The 15,720-nt window shown below is 32.9% G+C and overlaps 1 long non-coding RNA gene across 1 annotated transcript in view; it reads right to left on the reverse strand.

The window, feature by feature from the left end:
- LOC131423200 (uncharacterized) overlaps nt 1-15,720 on the reverse strand; it is an 86,963-nt gene that overhangs the window by 43,798 nt on the left and 27,445 nt on the right. The window contains exon 2 of the long non-coding RNA XR_009224296.1: nt 10,051-10,155. This is a non-coding gene — a long non-coding RNA (uncharacterized LOC131423200). The remainder of the gene's footprint in view (nt 1-10,050; nt 10,156-15,720) is intronic.

Here is a 15,720-nt window from a genome sequence, read left to right on the forward strand (position 1 = left end):
GTGAGGCAAAGAACCTCACCCCCCCACTGGCACCAAGGCCAAATTTGGGGGCCAACAGAGGTGAGGCAAGAACCTCACCCCCCCACTGGTGCATAGGCCTATCCACAAGTATGGCTATATGCTGGACCGGTAGTCAGTGACGGGTATGATCCAATTGCAGTGGTATCAACCTAAGACAGGAGGCTGATGCCTAGAGGTCAGTTCATCCCATGATGGGTAAAAACCATATGTTGAATTGGACAGCCTACCAGGCACGGTTGGTCCCTAAGCCACATTGCTTGTTGTTTAATTAATCAGAAGGGGGGAGATGCTGAGAGCCATAGCTAAGTAGGTACGACACATGGCAATTTCCTTGTCAGCCTACCCCATGTTGCTTAGAGGAGGGACTCTCCATTGTGGAAATGGGCTTGCCTTGGACCCAGGTCATTTGCAGTGACATTGCATGAAGTTTGAGTAAGGTGACCCTGCTCAAGGACTAGGGTGGATCCGGGTTTAGGGCGGATCAGGGTTTAGGGCGGATAGGGGTTTAGGGCGGTTCCAGGTTTAAGGTGATTCCTGCTGGGAATAGGGTGTATCCTGCTGCCTCAGGCGCCCGCCCGCTCCTTGAGTTCCATTGAGTTCTCGCAGGATTCAGAGAGTATTTGGGATTCAGAGCCCCGTGGAGAATGTGGATTTTTCCCCAAAACGTACGTGTAGAGTGCCGGTGAGAGTTCTGGAGTAAAGACTTGCTGTTTGAGTCTACAAGGCTGTGAGTGGCTCGTGATTTTGTGCCCAGCCAGACTGTGGCATCATTCCACAAAAGTTTTGGGGTTAGTCAGAATTATGGAAGAGCTGTAGCTGAAAAGAGTGAGTTTAAGGTAAGAATCATATGGACCTAAGTAATACTAGTAGTAACTGTAACTGAAAAAACACCTCACATCCATCCTCTAGCTTTTGCATGTACTACAGATAAAATTTCCATTCATTGTTTCTGTGGAGGAATTATTTCCCTTTGTGGATGGGAAGCAATTCACCTGGAGATACCTGAAAAACAGTACTACCCACCCCAGAGAGCAACCATTGACTAATGCAGGGATACAAAACCCTAGGTGTATCCCCCAGGTCAGAACATTGTAAACAATAGTCTATGTTCCAGGAAGTCAGAGCCTAGGCTTAAGCTGATCCAGCCTGAAACCACAAACTTCTTAGCCCTTCCTCCTTTCTCTTTAGCCTAACTCACTCCCTCGAGGAACTTTTCTGGGTGCAGTTCCTCAGTAAATCCCATCTACATCCAATCCTATCTCAAATTTCTGTGTTCCAAGGCAGCCCAAATAGACAGTCATCATTTCATTATTTTTAAATAGTTTAAGAACATCATGTTTCTATTTTTTCATAGTTATGTAAGATATTCTGCTTTTATTTTAAACAGAGAAGGTAGTTTCCTGGGAGCAGAGTAAGAAAAGTCTTAATATTTTAAGTTCAAAATCCCAAATTTGTTAATTTTTGCTTTTAGAATTTTTCATATACATATATGAAAAACAGACATGCATATACAAACACATATGTGTATATGTATAGGGACAATCTAATAAGTTGCTGTTACATATCTCATACTAAAGTTTTTAAGCATTGTCATACCATTTCTATACTACTAACGTATTTTTTTTGGTTATAATTTTCTTGATACTTACAAGTTTGGTGGGATTGATATTTTCCTGTTTGTCCCTCAAGATAAATAACAAACCTGTTTATCATAGGAATTATATCATGTGTGTGTATGTGTGTATGTGTGTCTGAATTTTCATGATCAAAATATTTTTTTGAAAAATTCATCATTAAAAATTTAAATAGGGCTGGGATTGTGGCTCAGCGGTAGAGTGCTTGCCTAGCACAGGCGGGACCTGGGTTCAATTCTCAGCACCACATAAAAATAAAGGCATTGTGTTGTGTCTATCTACAAGAAAAGATTCTCTCTCTTTCTATCTCTCTAAAAACAAAACAAAACGAAAAAACCATGTTATGTTCAATTGGGCTGGGGATGTGGCTCAAGCGGTAGCGTGCTTGACTGGCATGCGCGGGGCACTGGGTTCGATCCTCAGCACCACATACAAATAAAATAAAGATGTTGTGTCCACCGAAAAACTAAAAAATAAAGGTTAAAAAATTCTCTCTCTCAAAAAAAATTGAACATAGTGAAATCTTAATACATATAAATATTTACTGTTTGCATGAACACTGTAAGTGGGATTTTGTATTTCTGAGCATTATCATTGGTACTAACATTGACTTATATAAAGAGAAAATTTCATTAATATTTATGTATGCCTTTCTATTTCCAAATTTACAATTGAAAACTCAAAACAATAACAACAAAAGCAAATAGAACAAAGCCACCAGGTCTGCCACTTTTCTTCCCTTACACAGTTTCCAAAGAATTGTGTTTTTGTCATCAAGTTCTTAAATATGCTGTCATATGTTACAGCAGAAGAACTTGAAAAAATGAGGATAGACAAGAAAAAATGAAAGCAAATTATAGCCAACAAAACATCCCCTTACAGTGCTTCTTTAAACCTTTCCTACCCAAATCCCTTTGTCTTTAGAATACCTAATTCCAAATTCCAAATCACTTTCTCCAGGTAGAACCTCATTAGTCTCCTTCCTGTTAGTCATATAACAGATCCTTCAAATTCAAATAAGCTGATGTGAACTCTGGTCATGATCTGGCCTATGAATATTTGTAGTCCCTGGAAGGAAGAGCTTTATCTTATGAGATTCTGTAAGCTAATAAATTATATTCAAGCTGAGCATGAAGAAAAACTGTCAAGAGAACAGTTTTTACCCCTGCATGAAGAGTAGGTGGAAAAATTCATAAAAGGAAAATCATGATTGTTTATAAACTTCTGTCTCTACAAGAGAAGTCAAACATTATTTTAATACAGAAGCACACTATATTATACCTTAGAGATATTTATTAATTTTGTATCTAGCATATGCTGGTGTCAGTTAAGACACTACTGGAATGTAAATTGAAGTACAAGATCAGAAAAAAATAGGATATAAATTTATTTTCTTGTGGACTTACAAGTTGTCAGTGGCTAATTTATCAATTTTTTTAATATTCAAATGAAAATGAAAATCAGTGTCAAATGAACAGAGATGGCTCTGATGAAAATATTTATAATGGAACCCTTAAATCAAGTGCTCTGAGAAGTGCTTTTTTTTATTCATGACCATACTTAGACAGACACTGATCTGTTTCCATTTATAGGTTTTCTGTAACAATAGTAGGTACCACTATGGGAAAAATATTAAGATTTATGAGCATTTAAAACCCACTATCAAACATATACTCCATTTTGTTATTCTGTTACGCATAACCTACAAATTTTCTGACCATATTATCACTCTTATTCAGGGTCATTAAAGCATTATATGTATCTCAGGTTTTAGTGAAAGTTTTGTCAAATTTCTTAAGCATTCATTTGACAATTTCCATAATTTCTTTCCCTTTCAATGACCTGTGAAATTCATGTTTTCTACTTCAATATCTGGTTATAGGCCATTATGACAAATTGTCTCTTCAGTAATTTTATATTACTCTTTAGCTGTCTGTACTATACTATATTAGATAACCTGAGTGGACTGAGAATATATGCCCTTTTTATTAACACATATTAATTGTACATATTAATGGGATTCATTGTGATTCTTCAAGAGATTATTGCAGTGTTATTATTGCCCTTTTTCAAAAATTGTACCTAGGGGCTGGGGATGTAGCTCAGTGGTAGAGCACTTGCCTAGCATGTATAAGGTACTGGGTTCAATCCCTAGTAGTGGAGGAAAACTTTGTTGAATAAAAATTAAACCAGATTCTGCAATCTTAATTGAAACTACTAAAACTAATATGTGCACTATGAATGTACTATTAGTGATAGATGCAAGAATGTCTCACGCTAATGTTTCCTTGCTGTACTTCCCTAAACCTGTTAATATGTGACCATACTTAGCAAAAAGGTCTTTATATATCTTACTACAGTCAAAGATTTCTTTAAATGGGGAGGTTATCCTCCGTTATCCAAGTGAGCTCAATGGAATCATTTGAACTCTTAGAAGAACAGACAGAATTGAGACAAGGACAAGCAGCATAAAAATAAATTAAAAGTGATGAAGCATGGTGAGAAGATCTAAGAACAACGTTGCTGCCTATGAGGTAGAGGGCCTTGCATCAGGACCCTGCAAGATCCTAAGAGAGGTCTCTAGCAGGGTATATTTGTTACCAGCTGACATTCAGCAAGCAAATGGAACCTCAGTTCCACAGCAACATGGCATTGAATTCTTTCAACAACCCTAATGTACTTCAAAGCTCATTACTCTCCCCAAAGCCTCCAGAAGAAAAAAAATGAGCCCAGCCAACACCTCTGTTTTGGTCTTATGAGACACAAAGCAGAAGAGCTACCTAAGCCATTTTGTGCCTGGATTTATGACACATAAAAACTTTAAGGTCATAAGTATGTTTTAAGGTTCTAAATGTGTAATAATTTAAGCTGCAAAAATAATAATAAATACACTTGCTTTCTTATCCAATAAAATTATGTCAGAGGAGACTCAAGGATGCAATTTTGAATTAAGAAGTCAAGGTATACTATCTGAGGGAGCTTAAACATTTAGCTAATTTTCATGGACATTGCTCTGGTATATTTCGTAATTGACTCCTCTTTTTCTTATCTCCACATTCACATTTTTGAGTCAGTATTCTTTGGAATATTTTATGATTCCATTTTCCATTTAAATCTTGGTTATTTCCTGTCTGTGCTTATTTTTATTTATCCCTTAGTTATATTTCTTTATTAAAATACTATAGTTCAAAAAACGTATCTGTTTTAGCTGGATAAAGTGGCACACAACTGTAATTAGAGATACTTGGGAGGCTGAGGTAGGAGAAGTGCAAGTTAGAGGTCAATCTGAGCAATTTAATGAGACCTTGTCTCAAACAAACAAAAAAAAAAAAAAAAGAAGAAGAAGAAAGAAAGAAAAAAAAGACTGACCATATTGCTCAGTGGTAAAATGCCGTGGGTTTGATTTGATTCTCAGTATCCATATATATTCGGGGATATCTCTCTTTCTCTCTCTCTGTTTCTCATGTGTGTGTATATTTATATATATTTATGTATTTATATATATATATATACATATATACATATATATGCTTTAATCTGTAATATATTTACCTTATTTACATTTTTATAGATGTAGAAAAGTGAAATATTTTTAAATCAAAAAGAAAAAGGGAAATGTGTGCAAATCTGTGAGAGCAGTTTTGTATTTGCTCTTTTATTTCCTATCTTGTATTTTTCAAACTGAAATTTGTTAGTTCTTTTTTATTTAGACTTTTTAAATAAAAAGGAAATCAAGACCAGATACGTGAGGTAATAATAAGTTTGAGGTCACAAAATCAAAGAAATAGGCAATGTGAAATTCAACTCAGTATAATCTGACTTCAAAATATCTGCTCTTCTGACCACTCCATAATGTCTCCCTCAGGGGTACTCAATCTTGTATTCAGATTTATTGTTGCAATTGTATGAGATCTGATACAATAAGGGGCATAGGAAAACTGTTGAATATATGTGCATTTCACTGACTTCATCAGAAATAAAAGCTGATGTCCTTTGTTCAAGATCAAAATAGATTAAAATAGGAGAGTTTCAAATGATGGGGCATCATTCTCTAACATTCTGGGTAGGTGTCACCTTGGCAGAAAAACTTACTAAGATGTGATAAAGAGTTTGTGATTTATCTATTTTGGCTATCTGTATGAATTATGTCTATTCTCATTTTTACAAAGCAAGTTAGGAAAATGTTTGACAGTACATTTTTTCTTTTCCTTTTGAGTTCATTTTAACTGAGAGACATAAACATAAAACTCACACATATTAATTGGATACTATGTAATAGTTTTGATACATCTATACATTTTGTAGTGTTTAAATCAGACTAAGCATATCATTCTTTTCAAATATTTTTCATTTCTTTAGAGCAAAATCTTTCAAAATACTTCCTTTTTACTTTTTAAAATGTACAATCCATTACTGTTACCTGTAGTCACCCATCTGTGCAATGGGAAACTAAAGTTTCTTGTTCCTATATAACTGTAGTTTAGTGCCAATTGATCAACTTTTCCCCATCTACCTTTCCCCTTTCATCTCCTTGATTTCTAGTAACTAACCCAAATGAGACCATCATTTTTAGAATTCACAGATAAATGAGATCAGGTTGTACTTGTTTTCCTTCATCTGACTCATTTCATATAGCATAATGATCTGTAGATGCTTTCAAAGGACAGAATTTTATCCTTTACAATGGATGAATAGTATTTCATGATGTATATCTACATTTAGTCTATGATTCACTGGTTTATACACACTTTCCTTTTTTTTTTATTTAGTGTGAAACTGCTGCCAACAACATGGGAAAGCAGGTATCTTTTTGATATGCTGATCTAATTTCCATAGGAATTATTCTCAGTAATAGAATCACTGGATTATATAGTACTTTTGTATTTAATTTAAAATCTTAAGGAACCTCCATACTGTCATTCATGATGTCTATACTAATTCATATTGCCACAATTTACATTCCCATCAACAGTGTACAGGGCTTCCTTTATCTCCACATCCTTAGGACCACTGTTGAGTGTATTTATAATAGCCATTGTTATGAGACATTGTATCTCCTTGCACTGCTGATTTGTATTGGCTTAATAATCATTGATATCAAGCATTTTTTAATATACCCATTGGCCATATGTGTGTGTATTTTCTTTTGAGAAATGTCTACTTAGGTCTATTGTCCACTTCAAAATAAGGCTGTTTGCTTGCTTGCTTTTGAGTTTTGACACTTCTTACATAATCTAGGTACAAATATTTTGACGAATTATAGTTTGCATTTTTTTTTTCACATTTTCTAAGTTTTCTCTACACTCTAATAACTTTTCTCTTTGCTATGCACAAGATTATTTAGTTTGGTGTAACCCAAATATCTATTTGTACTTTTGTTTCCTGTGCTTTGGGGGTCTTGTCCAAACAACAACAAAGCACTTGCCCTTTCCAATATGCTGCAGCATTTCCCCCATTTTTTCTGTTAGTAGCTTCACAGTTCCACATTTACATTTAAGTCTTTTTTCTTAAACTGTTCTGGGCCCAAAACCATGCTATGTATGCTACCCACATACAAGTGATAACAGAATATTATCTAAAAACACTAAGTTACATCCCTAACTTCTGCATTAAAGTTTTTAATTTATTTTGAGTTCGTTCTTGCAGCTGTTTAGATATTAGCATCTAGTTTCATTCTTTTGTGTGTGAATGTCCAATTTTCACAAGAGCATTTATGGAACAGACTGTCTTTTCTGCAACATGAGCTGCTAGTGAGTTTTTCAAAAACATTTGGCATAGGGGCTAGGGATGTGGCTCAAGTGGTAGTGCGCTCGCCTGGGTTCGATCCTCAGCACCACATACAAAGAAAGATGTTCTGTCCACCAATAACTAAAAAATAAATATTAAAAAAATTCTCTCTCTCTCTCTCTCTCTTCTCTGAAAACAAAACAAAACAAAACAAAAAAACAAAACAAAACAACAACAACAAAAAACAACAGCACTTGGCATAGACACATGTGTTTGCTTCTATGCTATTCATTCTGTTCCACTGGTCTATGCACCCATTCTCATATCAGTACCATGGTGTTTTCATGACCACATTTTTGCAGTATCTTTTGAAGCTTTATGATATACCTTGCTTTGTCCTTTTGCTCAAGATTGATTGATTGTTCAGGGTCTACTGTAATTCCATATAAATTTTGTAAATTTTTTTTCTGTTCTGTGAAAAATGTCATTGATGTTTTGAAAGGAATTTCATTGAATCTGTGAACTGTTCAGTGTAATAAAATATTTGAATGATATTGATTACTTTTGTCAATGAACATAACTTTCCATTTGTGTGTGTATGATTCCTCTTCAATTTCTCCAACGTTTTATAATTTTCATTGAAGAGAACTCTCCCATTGATTAAATTTCTTCATAGATATTTTTAAACCATTTTGAATGAAATTACTTTCTTGGTTTCTATTTCACATAATACTTTATTGGCACCTATCTGTGCTACTGGGTTTTGAATGTTAATTTAATTTCTACAATCCCGTTGGAGAATATTTTGACATTTTCTATGCAAATACTCATGTCATTAGTAAACAGTGACAATTTGACCTGTTTCAATTTGGATGTTCTTTACTTCTTTCTTCTTCCTGATTCCTCTGGATAGAACTTCCAGAACTACGTTGAATAAAAAATGGTGAATAGAGTCATCCTTGTCTTAATCTAGATCCTAGAGAAAAAGTTTTCAGTTTTTTTTCCTTATTTAGTATAATGTTAGTGTTGGTTTCTTATAAATGACTTGTATTACACTGGATTATATTCTATGCATACTAAGTTGTTAGATGTTTTTATTACAGAGTGATTTTGAATTTTATCAACTCACTTTTTTGCATCTCCTGAGATGAACATATGTTTTTATATCCTTCTTTCTGTGGGTGTAACTTACATGTTTATTTATTTGCATATACTGAAACATGTTTGTATCACTGTGATGAATTTCACTTGATTATGCTGAAAAGCCATTTTAAGGTTCTGTTTGATTTGTTTTGCTAGAATTTATTAAAAGCTTTTGCATCTATGTTCAGCAACAATTTTGCCTGTAGGGTGTTTCTCTCTCTCTCTTTCTCTCTCTCTCTCAACTTGCTTTTTTTTTTTTTTTTTGCTTTGTTTTGTGTGGGTGTCTTAACCTAGTTTCAGTATCAGGGTAATACTGTCTTTATACAATGTTTGGAAGAATGTCTTCATCTTATGTTTTTTGGCTGACTTAAGGAGAATTGATATTTTTCTTCATTAAATACTTGGTGGAATCTAGCAGTGAGGCCATCTGATCCTGAACTGTACTTTGTTGAGAGACTTCTTACTACTGATTAATCTTTCATTTTTTTTTTTTTTTTATTTCTTCATTATCCAGGCCCAGTAAGGCACAGATGTCTAGGAATTTATCTACTTCTTTCCAAAACTTTCGGGCTATGTGCCTTTTCCTGGCACTAGATTTGTTCAAGAGGCTTCATCCATAGGCATGCCTGGGAGCAGATCTTTAGGATCTGCCCAATGTTAGGTTAGACTAGCATAGCACTGTTCCAGTACTACCCTGTTTTACCCCTATTATTTTACCCTATGCTTTGCTGTTTGGGGTTGGGATAGCCTTGGTTGGAGAAGTCCCCTGGGTACTTGGGACAGTACACTATGACACCTGGCCTAAAAAAAAAAGGTTCAAAGGGATTTTGCCAATAATGGGTTTTACTCTAGCAGGTCTGCTAATGGGTTTTAAGTCAAAGTCCTGGACTTAATTGTCTCCCCTTCTCTACATGGGAAGCATCTCCATCCAGGTTGTGTTGGTTTGAGTTGAGGAAGAGGTGACATGGGAAATTATTCTCTTCCTAATTTCTTTAAAACATTCATTTTTTTATACTAAAAACAGGCACTACAGATGTTCATCTGGTTTCATTAGCTCTTGTGAAGATTGTTGGGCCTAAATTGCAGTACAACTTGGTATGTTTGTGGGGAGAATATAGCTGGAGAAACTTATCTTCTACCTTTGTGTGTCTGAGTATATTTTTTGATCAGACTGTCTTGAATCTTGATTCAGTTATTTAATGAACAAAACCTCATTCAAATGAATCTGTGTATTCTTCTAATAAAGAACAAATCCTAAACTCTTTACCAATTGGTCCTCCACAGAAAACTCTAATACATCAAAATCTTTTGTATCTGAATATTTTTCCCCTTTCTTATTTCTGCAAAGTTTATTCCATATTTTCACATAGCTAGCTGCCTTTTTCATTTTGGTATTATGTTAAAAATCGCATTGTTATATTAACTCTCCATTTATTCTGTATGTGAATTGTACAATAAAATTTATTGTTCCTGTAACTACACAACAACACACACACACAGAGTTTTATGATTTTTGTCTACTCACTGAAATGCTCAATGAGTGCTGACACTCTTCTGCCTATTCAACATCCTATGTCTACTCAACATCCTGTCATCCTGGTCCAGAATGTGATGATATTTTGTATGTACACTGAAAAAACAAATAGATACGCATATAAATATGCTATATTTTTAGGCTGATTATCTGATAGCATAATTCTCTCTAAATACCATTATTGATTGAATGAAGTTATTATAGATTTAAAGAATAAAGTTATTTTGGGGGTTGAAGCCCTGATTAAATGATAGCATTTCTATAATCTCAGAAAATTTTGTTCTTGGTCTCTTTAAGTTGATATATATATATTTTTTTAAGATTGCTTTTGTTCAGCAAATTTTATAAAACTTTTTATAAAAATTGTTGTCACTCAAATATATTCAAAAATTCTACTTTTATTAAATTAGAATAATTGACAGAGTGCTCAGTAGAAAAGTGAAGCATTGACTTGTGGTAATAACACAAGAAATTGCCTCACTCCTTTGTTTTCTTTTTTGTTGAGAAGGAAGAACCTATATTTGAGAACTTAGGCAGCTGGTTTAAGTGGAACAAAAGAAACTTGCTGTGATTCTATTTGAGACATAATGTCTTCACTATAACAATTTTACATTTCAATATGACTGGGGAGTTCATTACTATTTATATCACACTGAGTACTTTCCATGCTTCTATGCCAAAGAACATTGATATTTTGTACCAAGGCTCTTATTACTTATGGTTTCATTTTAAGAGTCTGGAATTTTACAAGGCATCTCTATAAAAATTGAGAAATTAGAAATTTTCCCTCAATGTATTGTTTGTTAAAGCATGCAAATACCATTGATAATCACAATTATTAATAAGGTAGTAATCTAGTTTTTAAAATATATGTATTTATATCTGCCCTACAAGCCCCAAACACATTGTAACTCTGTACCTTTTAACACATACATACATACACAATTTCCATGACTGAAATTAAGTATTTATATACACACAAATGCAAACCTGTTTCTGGGTTTGCATATGTGTGTATTCACATTGGTTTCTATAATTTTAACTGTTGTTTTCTTTAGTAAGATTAGGAACATTTATATGTGCAGTACATTTTAGTAAAGAAATAATATTTGTTAAGTGTCATAGCATTTCATAGACTGTCTTGCACAAAATGTTTATAAATATCTGCTTTATTGAATTCAAGTTGCTCTTTGTATTAGTACACAGAGCAACCATAAAAAAAATACCATAGAGTAGTAGCTTAAACAACAGATGTTTATTTTCTCTTGATTTAGAGACTGGAAAGTCCAATATAAAGGTTCTTACAAATTTCTGTTATGGTGAGTTCTCTCATCCATGAGTTCTCATATGGTGTGCACACACTCACTCTCACAGAGCTTCCTCCTTACAGTCCTATGAGATCTGCCTCCCACTCTTGTGACCTCATTAACTTTAATTTTCCTGTCAAGGCTTTATTTTCTGGTACAGTCTCACTGAGAGTTAAATCATTCACATATGCATTTTGAGGGACAGTCCATAGAACTTCTCTTTAGAGAACTTTCATGTCTCTATTATTTCTTAGTTTACTTATAAAAATAATATTTATAATATTTGGCTTGTCTAAATTAATGATTTGCTGAGATCAATATTCTAAGTACACTATAATAATGATGCCTATTTTTATTGGGATATGTTTATATGAATTTTATATATTCATATTTAGAATTATGAATATTTATACTTGATATTTTTATGATTGGCATGTTTTTATTCCTAGAGTAACTTGCTTTAATCTTCAAGAGATGGAAATTTGCTCTCATAAACATATAATTCTTATAGCATTTTTTGAAAATATGGATACTGATAAACTTGAAAAGTCTTTCTTTTTGATTTTATAAACATTCTGTTTAAATTGACACAATTTTCCAGTCCATCATATGGGAAATCTCTACCACATTTATAATTATCATTCTTTTTAAAGAATATGTGCAAGTTATGACTGGTAATGTCATTTCCAGATAGTTTTATTAAGTTTGACCAATCCAATCTGTGCTAAATATTTTAATATTAGAGTCTAATACATTGTGTAGAAAAATCAGTTTTATTTTATTCCTTGAAATTTCATAGTACATTCTTCAAAATGCTCCTTGTACTTTAAACGGTTCATCATGAACTGCTAAATTTCCTCTCCATTGTAAACACTTTAGTTGATAACACTTTCTTTTGTGGCACAAATTCTACATCCTTCTCCATTCTCACCACCCATAACTTTTAGCCTTTAAATAATTACTAAATTTGTTGACCTTAACTATATACATATTGGTATGATCTGGGTAGAGGAAATACAAATATCTTCTTAAATAATGCCCATAATATTATGTTTACTTTCAATGCAACTGAAACTAAGAAGCAAGCAGGAACATAGCAAAAGTATGCTACAGATGTAAAACTTTTTCAGTTACCCTAACTTCAAATTCAACAAAAAGTATGCATCATATTAATGTTCCTCCTAAAATTTTGGCAACAGAGAGTTGTTTATTATAAAGCTGGATGAATCACCTGAAATCAAATTTATATATCTAAATATTTTATGTAGTTAAAGAAGGTACCAAATATTTTTAAGAGTTATAGCAGGTGTAAATATCTGTATATATATAAAAAAACTGAATTTGTTGTCCACAGAGGACTTGATTCTTGGGGATGAATTTTAAATTCAGTTAGGAGAAAGGAATCACATATCTTAGATATTTATTAACTCCTGGACAGTAATTGCTAAGGTTTTAATTCCATAAAGTGGTATATTCTCTAACTCATTGTAGTCAATCATTCCTGGGATTCATTTTTTTGGAAATGTGACAAATGGAACACATGATTTCTAGTAGCTTTAGAGATTTAATCATTGTAAAAAAGCACTATCTCAGAAGATGTACATAGATAGATATAAATACAGATACAAATCATTTGTATTTATGTATAAGTGTGTTAGAGACACAAGAGACAGAGAAAGACAAATTAGGATTAATAAGGCAAATGTGAATATATATTTTCATGCATGAACACAAACAAAATCAAGGACTGGCAAATAGTTACATGTAAACATTATATATATATATATATATATATATATATATATATATATATATATATATATACTTTCTTTCTTATTGCAGTGGGATAAAGCCAAATCAACTGGAGCCCTGTGACCATGTTACTACAGACAACATTTGGTTCAACATCACTAATACAGAAAGTACTTGTATTTATAAAAAAATCCTTTATTTCCTGTCTGATATTATTTACTTAGGAAATTTTTAAAAGTTTGCTTCACCTTTAACTCCTTGAATAACCTTATTAAGAGAAGTGTCCAATGAAATGATTTCAATTTTTAAAATCTTGGCAAGTTGAACCTAGATCCATTTTAATACAGTGCATGAAAATGCCCTTTGTCCCATCCTTGACACACACACATGTACCCTCCTCCCAAATACATGCATTTGTGTACATGCAAATGCACACGCAAAACTATTTGCCTAAATTTTTAGAGCATTGAGAGATATCTGTTTTTAGAAAGACCCACTAAGTTCAGCCTCTTCAAAGCAGCTCTTCCCAGCCACTCTTCTAGGAGAACTCTTCCCTGTCCAGGAAAATTAATGATCACATATTCAAGTGAATATAAATGTTGCCCTGTCTGAATGGGTTGCATTTTTTACCTCATGTATTTTTTTCAGATAAGTTGTTTACATACCCATTGAATAGGTATATTTTCAAATTTGCCTAAGGCTTATTAAAATGTTTTGACATCTATTAATTGAAATTATCTTCTAAATTTGGGCCAATTTCCACAGGCTTATGTGTAAATAAGCATAAGAAAACATTAACAGTTGTTCATACATCTTAGGAGGGCTCAGTAGATACCAGATTTTTCTGCTTATATTGATAAGAAAAATACAGAATGGGAAAACACCACATTGTAAATTTTCAATATTCAATATTTGATATCTGATATAGATTTTATATTTTAGTCAAACATAGGTCAAAATGACTAATGCATATACTTTTAAATTTCCCAAGCACTTAACTATTCTATATCCAGATCTTTTAAAGTGTGACTCAGTATGCTTAGTTCCTGCACATAACTGTGTATGATAGTCAAGCAAACTGGGTCTTAACTGTTTCATCTATATTTTACAAGTGAGGCCAAAGTCAGGGTGTATAATTCTGAGGAACAAAAAGTGGTTCAAGGTTTTCAGGACTCAATAACCAAGAGAGCTAAGGGAAAAACATCACACAACTTTACATCAACTGCATTAAAAAAATAATTTATGGGCTGGGACTGTAATTCAGTGGCAGAGTGCTTGTCTAACATGTATGAGGCACTGGGTTGAATCCTTAGCACCATGTAAAGAATAAACAAATAAAATAAAGATACGTTGCTCATCTACAACTAAAAAAATTTTAAAAAAATAAAAAAAAATTACAAGTGTAAGATGGATGCAATTCCTAGCATCATTTGTTATCCAAATACTAGGTTACTTTCGTTTTTTAAAAAATATATGCATTGAGCTAAACAAATTATTCGTGAATTATGCAGCAATGCCTTGGTTAAAAGTTTCCCTCTAAGATAAAGGTTATAATTAAAAGGAAAGTAAATATGCACCCAATTTAACCTTCAAGAAGGGAAAGGAGACCATCTGGTTTATTTCAATGTGTTTACTATGCAAATATGACTATAGTGGTTTATATGTTCTATTGTTGGCACCACTTTTAAATCTGTTTTTATGGATCATTTCTTACAGGGTCTCCCTCAGGAAGACATATGAGGTGACAGAGGGATGTTTGTAATGATTCTTCAACAATAATTAGTGATAGTGGTAACATTTAGAAGACTTTTACAGTAACAAAAGAACTAAGGTTACCTTATTTCCCTTTATTTAATAGGTTCATATTCAAAACAATAAAACACTGTAATCTAAATACATTTTAATATATTTAAAATAATTGAAGCTGTGCTGCAAGCTTGTAAATGCAATGTGCTCATAACCACGTTCATTTATAGAAATATATTTAAAATTTAAGACTGCATTACATTTTTCATGACTTTTCTAGTGTTTTAAGTGCAGTAGTTAATCTTGAAACAAAATTCCTTGCTATGAAGTGGTAATACACTACAGAATTTTAAAGATACTAGAAAAGGATGGAGTTTTATTTTAGGAAGAAGTAAGATATTCATATGTATATGTAGCCAAATGTGTGAAAAATACAATCTGCTTTATAGTATCTTCTGTTATCTGAAACATATTCAAACGAAATGATTGCCGCAAGCATGTTAAAAAAGAAAAAAAAAAGGTGCAAATCTTAAAAATATTGCCTGAGAAGCAAATTTCATGAGAAGGCAATGTGAGAGCTTCCTTTGGATTTTTGTCAGTGCAAAAATGAAATAGTCTTTTGTTTTTCAACGTTTTCTAGCTTTTTACAACATAATGGTGTATAAATACAGTGATAGCAAAGAAAAAAAATATGGCTTAGGATAATTTGCAAGAAATTAAGACTGTCAGAATACAGAGTTTCAATGTCATTTTGGGTGATTTCTGTCATTTTTCATCTATTCATTCTTTTTAATGTTTCTTAGTTATACAAAAATCTCATCTCAAGGCATTCAGCACCTTAATGATATATTTCATA

The sequence above is a fragment of the Marmota monax genome, unplaced genomic scaffold (genome assembly GCF_021218885.2).
Source record: "Marmota monax isolate L192 unplaced genomic scaffold, Marmota_monax_Labrador192_F-V1.1 WCK01_AAM20220418_F8-fsc00241, whole genome shotgun sequence".
Taxonomy (NCBI): Eukaryota; Metazoa; Chordata; class Mammalia; order Rodentia; family Sciuridae; genus Marmota; species Marmota monax.